This window comes from Anabrus simplex, chromosome 4 (genome assembly GCF_040414725.1).
Source record: "Anabrus simplex isolate iqAnaSimp1 chromosome 4, ASM4041472v1, whole genome shotgun sequence".
Lineage (NCBI taxonomy): Eukaryota > Metazoa > Arthropoda > Insecta > Orthoptera > Tettigoniidae > Anabrus > Anabrus simplex.
Window position 1 is genome coordinate 343842987 of NC_090268.1, and position 11865 is coordinate 343854851.

The following is an 11865-nucleotide window of genomic DNA, read 5'->3' on the forward strand; positions in this document are numbered from 1 at the left end:
AAGCGTTGTTCTCAGTACCGACATGCAGTATGACGACTCGTTCAAGCAGTCTTCTTGTCCACGAATGACTCTGATATGCCAAGCTGCCTTATTTTATAATCCCGGATGGCGTCATCAAGCCGCTTGGTCGCGTGCAATCCGCGCGCGCCCGCGAAATTCTTTTCCCGCTCTAAGTATATCATGAGCTCTAATTAACGAATGCATTAATGAATGCAGCCCTAATGCATATCAACATAAAGCAGAAATTATACAGGTTGCAATTCTTGTCTCAAATCCAATGCAACTCCTCCGTAACCACAGATATTAATTTAATTCTTTCTTCCCTCCTCATATACGTTTTGCCGGGATCTGGGAAGCGTCCCCAATCTTCATCAAGAGGCTTGGCTTGGGACATAACTCCTTTTAATGGGTTTCTGGAGATTTCTCATCATGACGCTCGCACACCCTTCACACAAGAACGCTTCTTCTGGACTTCTTTATGACATTTACTGTAAGACACTGGCTTCGTGGGTGGCCTTGTGTGATTCCAATATCCAATACTAAAATTAATCCAATTGCCCCAATGAGCAGGATGGTTCATAGCCCTCCGTGAACGACAAAATAAAATTTTGCTAAGAATTTTATTCTCCTAAATGCCGAGATCAGCTTCTCATTGCAATCATATATGCTGTCAATATTCACAACTTCATGGCACGGGACTATCTTCAGTTACAGCCATGATAGCCTCCCTATCCTTCCTCACTTGGTAATAGGCATCCAGCAGAGCTAGAAATCTCCGGTGGTTACTCTCGCAGTCTTGACACTCCGTTTCTTTGCGCCGCTCAGATAGCTGTTTCTGGTTCCCTGGAGATATCATATTTACTTCTTCTTCTTCTTCTTCTTCACCATCGGGTCCTCCTGGTTGTTCTTCTTCGTCGTCATGTTCATCCTCTACCGGAATGACAACCTCCTCTCTGGCAATATCTCTGGTGTCTTCCTCCCCAAATTCTTCTTCCTCTTCTTCGCCTCCTTCTTCTTCTTCTTCTTCTTCCTGATTGTCTCATTGATATTGGCCTGGTTGGAAAAAGGGCTTAAGATTTGATGAGTTAAAGACCTTAGTCACAGTAGCGTCCAAGCTTTGTACCTTGTATGAGTTATTCTCATAACTATGAATTATTCTATACGGTCCAGTGTATAGCTCAGCGAACTTATGATAGTATCTCTCCGTAGGGTTCGAGACAGTGGGTGTCTTAACTAACACCAACTCGCCCACTTGTAGGGGTCTATGAAATCGCTTGTTCCTGGTTCTTCGCAGCCGCTTCTCAGCCTGTACTTTTAAGTGTTCCGCAACGTTATCTCTCGAGCTAGTTGAGGATCCCTAGGGCACGGAATTACATTTTCCCAAGGACGTTTAGGCAGCTCATTATTATGAATCCATGCTGGAATCATACCGGTCGATTCGTGTCTGGTTGTGTTAATACACTCTGTGATAATAGGCACTACAGTGTTCCACTTATAATGTTCTCTCGGGCAGTATATCCTACAATACTTGGATATCTCCCTCATGATACGTTCACTCGGGTTAGCTTGCGGATGTCTGATGCTGGATAAGACATGCTTGATCCCTAGTCTTTCTAGTTCACGCTTAAACCCTGCAGCAGTGAATTGACTCCCATGATCACTTAAGATGCTCTCAGGCTTACCCATATTGGGTATTATCTTTCTTTTGATCTGCGATAGCGTCGAACGAGTATTCGCCTTTTGAATAGGGCATAATGTAACAAATTTACTGAAGACATCCATACAGACAAGGATGTACTTTAAGCCCCTAGTAGCAGAGGGTAAGGGACCGAAGAAGTCTATTGCATATAATTTACGTGGTCCTGTAGGTATCAGTGGTCGTGGCGGTTGCTTCAGAAGGTACGGATTTGGTTTCACCCTCTGACAGATGTCACAGGTACGCAGGATTTTCTGGACCATCGACCTCATTTTAGGCCACACGAAAGTTTCCTGCAGTATCGCTACCACTTTATCAATTCCTGAGTGTCCTGTCGAGTGATGAGCTAACCACACCAAGTCAATTTGTAATCGAGGAGGCACAACAATTCTAAATTTCGTATGATTCTCATCCACAAATTTATGCAAAATGTTGTTCAAGTAGTGATAATTGGCCGCTTTACGTTCCGCTTCGTCGTACTGTGGAGTCCCGGGTTGGAGTTCTTTCCGAAAGTAATGGATCAGCCGTCCGGTCTCTGAGTAATTTTCCTGTTCCTCATGAATATTCCGAAGTCTCTCCAGTATGTTCTGATCCTCTTGGTCTAACAGAGTTAAGTGTATTGTAAGTTCCCCCGGATTGGGATTTCTACTCAACGCGTCAGCTAGTATGTTCAATTTCCCTGGGCAATGTTCTACAGTGAGGTCGAACTGCTGGACGTAAAGTGCCCATCTACTGACCCGTGCATTAGCCATGTCCGTCTTAAGAATGAAGGTAAGTGCTTTGTGATCTGTTCTAATCACTACTGGGAATCCGTATACATACTTTCTCCAGTGTGCTAAGGCCGTAACTATGGCTAACATCTCCAACTTGGTGGTCGTGTATTTCAACTCGTGTCCTCGTAATTTTCTACTCATGAAAGCCAAATATGATATTTTATGCTCTCTCTCGGGTGTTTCCTGGTAAAGCACTGCTCCGACTCCTACTGCAGAAGCGTCCGTCTGTATGATGAACTTCCTATCGAAGCTAGGGTAGCCCAATTTTACGGAATTTTCTAAAAGTACTTTCGTGTTCACAAAAGCTTTTTCTTGCTCTTCTCCCCATTTCCATCTATTATTGGTCTTCAACATATCTTGAAGAGGCGCCACTGTATCCGTGTAACCGGGACAATGATTGGAGAAAAAGTTCGTTAAGCCCAAGAACTGCCTAACGTGTTTAATCTTGACCGGCCTAGGAAAATTCTGTATCGCTGCAATTTTAGCTGGGTTCGGCCGAATGCCTTGACCGTCGACAACATGTCCCAGGAACAATACCCTGCGCTGACAGAAGTGTGATTTTTCAAAATTAACCTTGAAATTGCATCGCTCGAGGTCCTGAAAGAGTAAATTCAATTTTTCCATGTGTTCTCCTAGGGTTTTAGTGCAGATTAAAATATCGTCGATATACCGAATCGTAAACTCTTTTACCTCGGGACTGAGGTTCGATTCCAGTGCCCGTATCAAAGCGGCACAACTTGAGACCAGGCCAAAGGGAAGACGTAGGAAAATATACGTCTGGTTATCAAATAAAAATCCAGTTAGCATATTTGTACTTGGATCCAAAACGATATGGTGAAAGCTTGAGGTCATGTCTACCGTACTGAAAAATTCCATATCTCCGAACTTCTTAAGAATATCCTTAAGGTTTGGAGGTCTCTCATACTCGGGGACTAGGCGTTGGTTCAAAGATCGTGCGTCTAGGCACATGCGCACAGTTCCATTTGCCTTGGGCACTGCACATAACGGGTTTAAAAACGGACTCGGGGACTTGGCAATTATCCCGTTCCTCTCCATGTCTTCGATTACCTCCCGGACCTGGGGTAACATTTTCTCTGGAATCGGATATGGTCTCTGTTTGAAAGGCTCCCAGTTATTTACACATAATTTGTATTGGTAATTCGGGATCTTTCCAGGCCTCGAACCAAAGACCGTCTCATGCCTCATCAATAACTCCTGCAGCCGCCCCTTGTCTTCCAGACTAATCTTTGCTTCTTCGATTTTACTCGGCAACAGTTCCAAAAATTTTTCCTTCTTTCGCTGTTCTTCCAATTCGGATACCATAATTTCGAACTCAGGAATAATTTCTTCGTGACCCTGTAGCCACCTTTCTGACTCAAGTTCTTCCGTCTGCATGTCCATTGTCCAAATACGTTCACCGGGTTGGTAATCCTGGTTCTTGTTTAACTCTAATCGTTCCTGGTTACCATTTAATTTCAACTGGATAGAGTTTGTACCCATGTCAATAACAGCTTCGTATTCTCTTAAGAAATCGGCTCCTAATATAAGATTGTATTCCATTTTAGGAAGCACAATACATGGATGGGACACCAGTAAATCTCCAATCTGGATGTCAAGTAGTACCTGCTCCTTACAGGACGTTACTTTGTCAGGTATAATACCCTTAATCTTGACCTTTGAAATTGGTATGGACGGGATACGAACTTTGCTTTGAATTTCCGAAACTAAGGCCTGTGATACGACACTGACCGTGGCTCCAGTGTCCGCCAGACAGCGTACGTTTAAATCGTGAATTCTCGTATAAATTACAGGTAATTCTTTCGGTCGGGGCAAGTTACTTTTATTAGGATCCTCTAGTAGATCATCAGGAGTGATAACCCAATTATGAATAGCTATAGTCATCCAACCAGCATCCTCGCGAAATATTCTATCTCCTGGCACTAAATTTCTTGTTTTTTTTATCCTCCCTCTCGATCTCGGCAAAGCTGGGTGCATTTGTGTTGAGACCCTTCTGCCTGGCTCCATTATGAAATTCTTGGTATGCCAAGCTCGCAGCTCCAGGAGAGTTGGCAGCACTGTGAGTTCGGATTGCTTCCTGCCATGTGTCGCGTGTTGACATATCCCCCGATTCTCTTACTCTCGAGTGGTAGGCGCCTTCTTGTCTCTCACCATTTCTCGGGCGCAGTGAACTCTCCCTAGGCCTGTCATATCTCGCTCGGTTCCCATTCCACCGCTGGCTGTTCCTTCTGGGGTTGTAACGTTCACCGTCTCGTCTCCAGTACGGCCGGTCATTCCGCCGCTGTTAGAATGAATTTCTTCGGCGTTCTTGCCCTCTCCATCGGTCCGGTTCCTCCTGCCACGTGCTCCATCTTCGAGGTCGCCAGTTCGTATCTCCTCTGGGTTTAGGATTTTCTTCATCTCGTTCCCTCCGGGTCGGTGTTTGAGTGCCGGAATTTTGACATTCCTTGTGGATTCTTTCTCCTATCCGCTGTTCTGCCTGTACGTTCACATTATGGACAGTCTCTATGGCCCGTATACGTGGCTGATGCAGTGCAGACGTCTGGTCCCAGAGCCTAAGCATTTCTTCCGCGGCCACCGCCGTCGTAACATTTGCCGCGATAAGAGCCCTCTGCACCTCTACAGGCAGCTGTCTGATAATGGTTGTGACGATTTCCATCTCTTCGGGCTGATGATCTAGCTCTTGCAAACGTAAATATTGGGAAATGAAGAACTCGCTTAGTCTAGTGGGAGTACTATTCGCATATCTTCGTGCGTAGAGCTCCATTCTCAGCGCCAACTGATGCCCCTGATTCCAGAATTTATTCAGGAATGCCCGTTTAAACTCAGCATAATTCTTAAATGACTGCCCAAACGCCTTAAACCATGCTCCAGCAATCCCTCCAAGATAGTTTTCTGCCGTGCGTAGTCTGCGCTCAGGTGGTATCTGGCCTTCGTCCATGTAGGTCTCTAACTCTTTCAGGAATGAACGGGGCGTGACCTCTCCATTCCCCTCAAATTTCTTCGGTTTCTCCTCGGGTGCCCTCATCCAATGGTAACCCGGGAAAGCACTGTCCTGGCTGAATAGGGTTGAATTTCCGATCCTTGGCTTAGCCCTAAATGATTCTCCTAGTATCTCATGTCCCTCTTCCTGACTTTCATTCAGGCTGTCATCTCCATACTGGCGTTCCATCGGGCTATGAGTCCTACTCAGCTTCCGCTTCTTTACTCCGTTGTCTTCCTCAATTTTTAATTGGTCCAACTTATCACGCATATTCTCCATTTCATGTTCTAACCCTAGTATACGTTTCTCAGTTGTCCGTTGTTCCTTCTCACGGCACTTTTTCAAACCCTGGACCTCCGCGCTGATTTCCTTCCTAGTTTGTTGTAAATCCAATTCTAGTCCAGCAATTTTAGCCTTATTTTTCTCGGTCGTCCTTTCATATTTGTCTACCACTTCTTGAGTCCTAACCTCTAGTTTTTCTTCTATTCTGACTAGTTCTTCTTGAGTATTATCCATACGGACTACGACTGCCACCAGGTTCTCTCTAACTTTTCCTAGTTCGGACTGGGTCTCCTTATCTTTTTCTTCCATCCGCTGTTCTATTCCCTCGATACTATTCTTTACTTCCCGGATTTGCTTCTCTACCGTTCTGTGCGATTCTTCCATCTGTTGACTCAACTTCTCGGTCGTGGTAACGCAGCACAGCCGCACATTCTCTATTTTGGTATCTAATTCTGCTATGGTTTCACTAGTCGCTTCATTTTCAGAGGCCAATTGCTCCAAACGAATGCTAGTGTGTTCCTTTAGCTTAGTTATTTGGTTAGCTACCCATGTTTCGGTGAGTACTAATTGTTCGGTCACCCTTTCTTCGCACTTCGCGAATTTCTCCGTGAGTTTCTCGGTCATGGTTTGTGTAACCTTTTCTTCGGACTCCGCAAATTTTTCCGTAAGTTGCTCGGTTAAGTGTTCTTTAAGTCCCGTCACTTGCTCCGAGTTCCTAATTTCCTGCTCTTTAAAGTTTCTACTGACTTGCTCGTTCAAACGTTCACCGTTCCTATCCGCTTGTCCTTTAACCTCTCCTAGTTCCTCTTTAAGCGTCACAAACTGTTCATTGAATCGCTCACTATCCCTAGTCTGCTGTCCTTTAATAACTCCTACCTCCTCTTTAAGCGCCACAAACTGTTCATTCATCTGCTCGCTGAGCTGCCTCAGCATCTCTCCTACGTCTACCGACATTCAACTCACTTGTCATAAAGTCCGGCGGGAAAAACCGCTCCGTATGTCCTCGATTAAATTTCAAATACTATAAATTTCCTACACTTTCTAATTTCTCAAAATGTTCCTACTGCTAAACTCTCGAACGTTCAAAGCCTAAATTGGCTACCTCAATCTAATATCATGTCATTCAAACATAGGGTAACCGTCAGCACAGCACTATGATACAAAATATATATACAACACAAACAATAATTCTCCAACAGAATGTCATAAAAACAGCAAAACTACAACATGCAAAAATCCAAGCTATCCGATTATACACCTGTAAAACACAACACCCTGCAGGTCAAATCCCCGCACGAATATCATCCATCACTTCAAGGAAACCACAAAATCAGCACATCCTCGCTAAACACCATCAACAGCAATATCCATATACTAATGGTAAGACCAAAGACATAACATCACAAAATACCTCTCTGAACTGGCAGTCATTCAACCTCACAAGTTTAACAACATACTCCAAATATATCATCAAGCTAACAGTACAGATCAAAGTCCAAAACATGGTATACCTGCACAACACATAATTGAATGCAGCTATCATAACATCTGCCTGAAATCAAGCCTTGCACGACCTTTATTTACCGAAATATCAGGTCCTGCTTTTATAGACACACGTTATGACCTATAGCCCTATTCTATTGGGAAAATCAGTAAAATACAACTTGGTTGTGTGAGCTCGTTTACACAAATATCAAGCATCACCTGACGGCATAATAAAACAAGATGTATGACCCTTCTTACTGCAATATCGGGTCCTCAGTTAGCCACATCAAGTTCACAATGTAGACAAAGGCGCAATGGTCCCTTTTACTGAAATACCGGGCCACTCGTTGCTTGGCCATAAATACAATATCGCTATCTTTACACTATCTGGGTAGCCCTCATTTAGAGAAATCTCGAGCCCCACGTTGGGCGCCAATTATACTATGTGCCCTACTGCACTTTAAAGTTCCGTCCAGGCGAAAGCCGGTCTCGAACCCAGAGTACAGTAGTGAAAGAACTCTCACAGACGTGAGCTGGTGCACATAGTCTTACCTGAACACAGTCCTCTTCATTCAGCCGGTAAGCGCTCTTCTCAGGGATAACATGGGTATAACGGGGCAACATAAAGATAAAAACACTAGGACATGTGCCTACTCAGGTAAGAATTCGCTAAATCAAATAAAATAAAATATCGAACAGAAAACATCGCTGCATTCAAAGTTTAACAAATAGGGATTTATTACACAAAATTGAATTATTTACAAATGAAAGAGCTATTCAATATGATAGGGTAAAATGACGCTGAGCCGATGACAACCAGTTCACTGCCTTCACGAAACAGCTGTACTGCAACAAGCATGTTACAATAGTGTAAGTAACGAAGTTTAGAAAGATGGATATCTGCTTAACTACTCATAAACAATGATTCCCATAAAATTTACAATGCCTCGCGCCGTCGAACCCCGGTGCAAACAAAAATCACCACAAAATTTACAATGACCTGACTCGGTCACGAACCCTAGTCCCATGACGTGTAAGGCGTCAAAGATACCTATGCAAGCAATATAAAAGGACACAATCAACATATACATGGGTGTCAGTATAAAACGGGTCAGTGTTAAAATATTACGTAAAACAAATAGGACATAAAAAAACAGATCTCTCCCTGCTTTCAAGACATGAAGGTCGTTTCTTCCCCCCAGGCACACTTGACAAACTGCAGACGACAATAACCAACTCACAAGCCTGTGACGTCAAGCTCAATGACCTCCACCCTCACCACTTCACTTGTGGCAGCCCCCTAATTTATGAGCTCAAATGGGCGACAGGCTAAATTCTCGCCTTTCAAAAGAACACCACACGTAATCAGCTACTAAAGCCCTCTTTTAAATATACCTGGGCTATCTGCCCTCGTCTCAATATCTCCAGCAATCTCGCTAATCTTACTTATGCCTCTCATGGGCTAAATCCTGGTGCTACAAAAACACGAATCATTAAGCAATCGTCACATGGCCATACTAGGCATTTCCAAAATATCTTCAATAAACTCTCAATTGTTGGGCTCTCTCATGTCAACTGCAAATCTTACTTCTGCCTCTCATGGGCTCAAATCTCTTAAATATTCGGACTCGCTCGCTCAGTTAGTGAATCTGGGTGAATTATTGGTCACGTCTTGGTCACAACTATACACATCTACGTCTGCAGAAACAAATGCCTGAATGCGATCTAATAAAAGTACCTATCTATTAGACTAACCTCCTATGACCAAATGAGTTCGATCAGACCCTTACAAATACACGTACGTTATAATAACACAATCAAAATGAAATATGAACACGCTACCAAGGACTCTACAAATAACATCTATCTTAAAGTACGGGGTTCGAGTTTGAGGCCTAGCTCTAAATTACAAGGAAAATTTTCCTACCACAACAAATCTGTGGACTGACGGCCCCATATTCCTATCTAAATTTAAATGACATGCTTGAAACAGAATTGGAAAGCTCTGACCTTATTTATCGGGACATAACGGAGCGGCCATCCCTGTGGACCACTGGATCTACCACATCATGATAGACTGCGGAGCTGGCAGCAGATACTGTTGACCACTTGGAGACATTCTTGCTTGTGTGGCGTCTTCGTACAGCTCCCTCTGTAGGTGGAAGGTGTCCCCTTCGATGTCGTGCTGATCAGGTGCTCCCAATGTTCCTGGATCGATGCCCGTTGTCGTGTTGGCTTCAGCTCCTGGTTGTGGCTTCTTTGCAATGATGATGTCAAACACTCGTTCTGACTTGATGCTGGGGTAACTGAAAATAAATTCATATATTACAGACTGTCCAAACTCGATGCCTGTCTCCACTACTATCGTGTCTCACACGTCACATTGACCAAGTCTCGTTCAGAGTTTTAACCTGGTACACAATAGTTTCTTCACTCCTCTCAGTCACTGTTCTTTCATCCTATCACACGGACAACACATAGTTTTAGAATTCCTCACCTGAGCCAATATTAATTCTAGCCTCTCGTCAGTAATAACTTGACCTCCTAGAAATATGAAGCTACTAGTTCATTAGTCTATTAGAAGCAGTACCTCATCTCCCCATAGCATATTCTCACAGGTAAAATCTTAAATTTAGCTGAATATTCAAGTTGCTTACTTACTTCCTCGCAGATCTAGCTGTACTCTTCGTCTGTGCTGCTCGAAGACAAAGCGTTGTTCTCAGTACCGACATGCAGTATGACGACTCGTTCAAGCAGTCTTCTTGTCCACGAATGACTCTGATATGCCAAGCTGCCTTATTTTATAATCCCGGATGGCGTCATCAAGCCGCTTGGTCACGTGCAATCCGCGCGCGCCCGCGAAATTCTTTTCCCGCTCTAAGTATATCATGAGCTCTAATTAACGAATGCATTAATGAATGCAGCCCTAATGCATATCAACATAAAGCAGAAATTATACAGGTTGCAATTCTTGTCTCAAATCCAATGCAACTCCTCCGTAACCACAGATATTAATTTAATTCTTTCTTCCCTCCTCATATACGTTTTGCCGGGATCTGGGAAGCGTCCCCAATCTTCATCAAGAGGCTTGGCTTGGGACATAACTCCTTTTAATGGGTTTCTGGAGATTTCTCATCATGACGCTCGCACACCCTTCACACAAGAACGCTTCTTCTAGACTTCTTTATGACATTTACTGTAAGACACTGGCTTCGTGGGTGGCCTTGTGTGATTCCAATATCCAATACTAAAATTAATCCAATTGCCCCAATGAACAGGATGGTTCAATATTTCCTAATAGCAGGTTGTTTGGTGACGAAACACGCACCGCTGGCTAATATCCGTGAATAGATATGCACTAAGAAAGATCCACTATTCACTTCGAACCTCACTTATGGGAAATTCAGTTCATTGTTTCCCGGGATTCGAACTAATCCCTTTGACTTTTGGATACGCCCCTGCTTGCGCGAATGTCATGGCTCTGCCCATATCATTGGACCATGACTGTGTTCTCATTCATAAAACGATTTAAGATTGACATCAAGGTGTCAGTTATTCAGCTATAATAAACTAAGCTTCACGTGGAAAGGTCAGAAGTATGCACGGGTTACCAAAATAATCGTGCCCACTCTTGGAAGCCGCACAAGTATGCCTTGCCTCTTAAACAACACAACACGCCCCTATCTTCGCATTAATGGTATGCAATAGGTGGGATAATTATGCGCCTATTAAACATTAAAATACGCCTATTAAACCGTAAAACATGTCCCACCTGGAGCGTCATTTATATGGCGGGTAAAGTAAATATGCGCGCCTATTTAACAGTAAAACACGTCCCATGTTGGGCCGACATTTTATATGGCGCTATGGTATCCCTTTACGGAATTTCAGGCCAACACGTTGCCCGGCTAGCTCAGTCGGTAGAGCATGAGACTCTTAATCTCAGGGTCGTGGGTTCGAGCCCCACGTTGGGCGCCATTTTGTATATGCACCCGCCCCCTCTCTATATGGCACCGGCATGGAATCTACAGGGTCGCTGACGGGTCAAGAAGTATGAAATAAATAGGCGCTGAACTAAAGTCAACTTAGAGGCGTACAAGGGAGGAGAAGCGGTGCATATAGCTAAAAATGAGAACACATTCGAATTAAAAATATAAAACTCACAAACCGGTTTATTGAACCTTAATGATGATGGGAAAATGACGCATGAAATACCCTAATGAATTACATTAAAATTTACAAATGTTTGTTGTAGTTTGTTTGGCGGACGTCTGTCCGTTATACGTGATAGAAACGAGTATGTTTATCGCGAAGCGATGTATCGTGACATATAGCGAATGGTAATTTTATCATAACACTGAGGCTATATTATCGCTAACACATAATCTAACATGCGTCCGACAACACATCTGAGCAATACCCCATGAAATGACGTAAAATAAAATACACACATATGACACAACATCTGGGTTCGAACCCGACCCTCGCTATCCTGGACGTCGCCAAGCTGATGGACAGAACCACCACTGACCTTATGTACAACCACACATGACATAAAAAACACATAAATGGTACATGATATGCAAGAAAAATACATAAAAGGCACTTGATCTTTCTTCTGACGTTGT

General features: G+C 43.6%; 1 non-coding gene across 1 annotated transcript; it reads left to right on the top strand.

Moving 5' to 3' along the window:
- The first annotated feature begins 11139 nt into the window (after window positions 1–11139).
- TRNAK-CUU (transfer RNA lysine (anticodon CUU)) lies at window positions 11140–11212 on the top strand. Its single transcript has one exon. It is a non-coding gene; the product is annotated as a tRNA-Lys (tRNA).
- The last annotated feature ends 653 nt before the right edge of the window (window positions 11213–11865 follow it).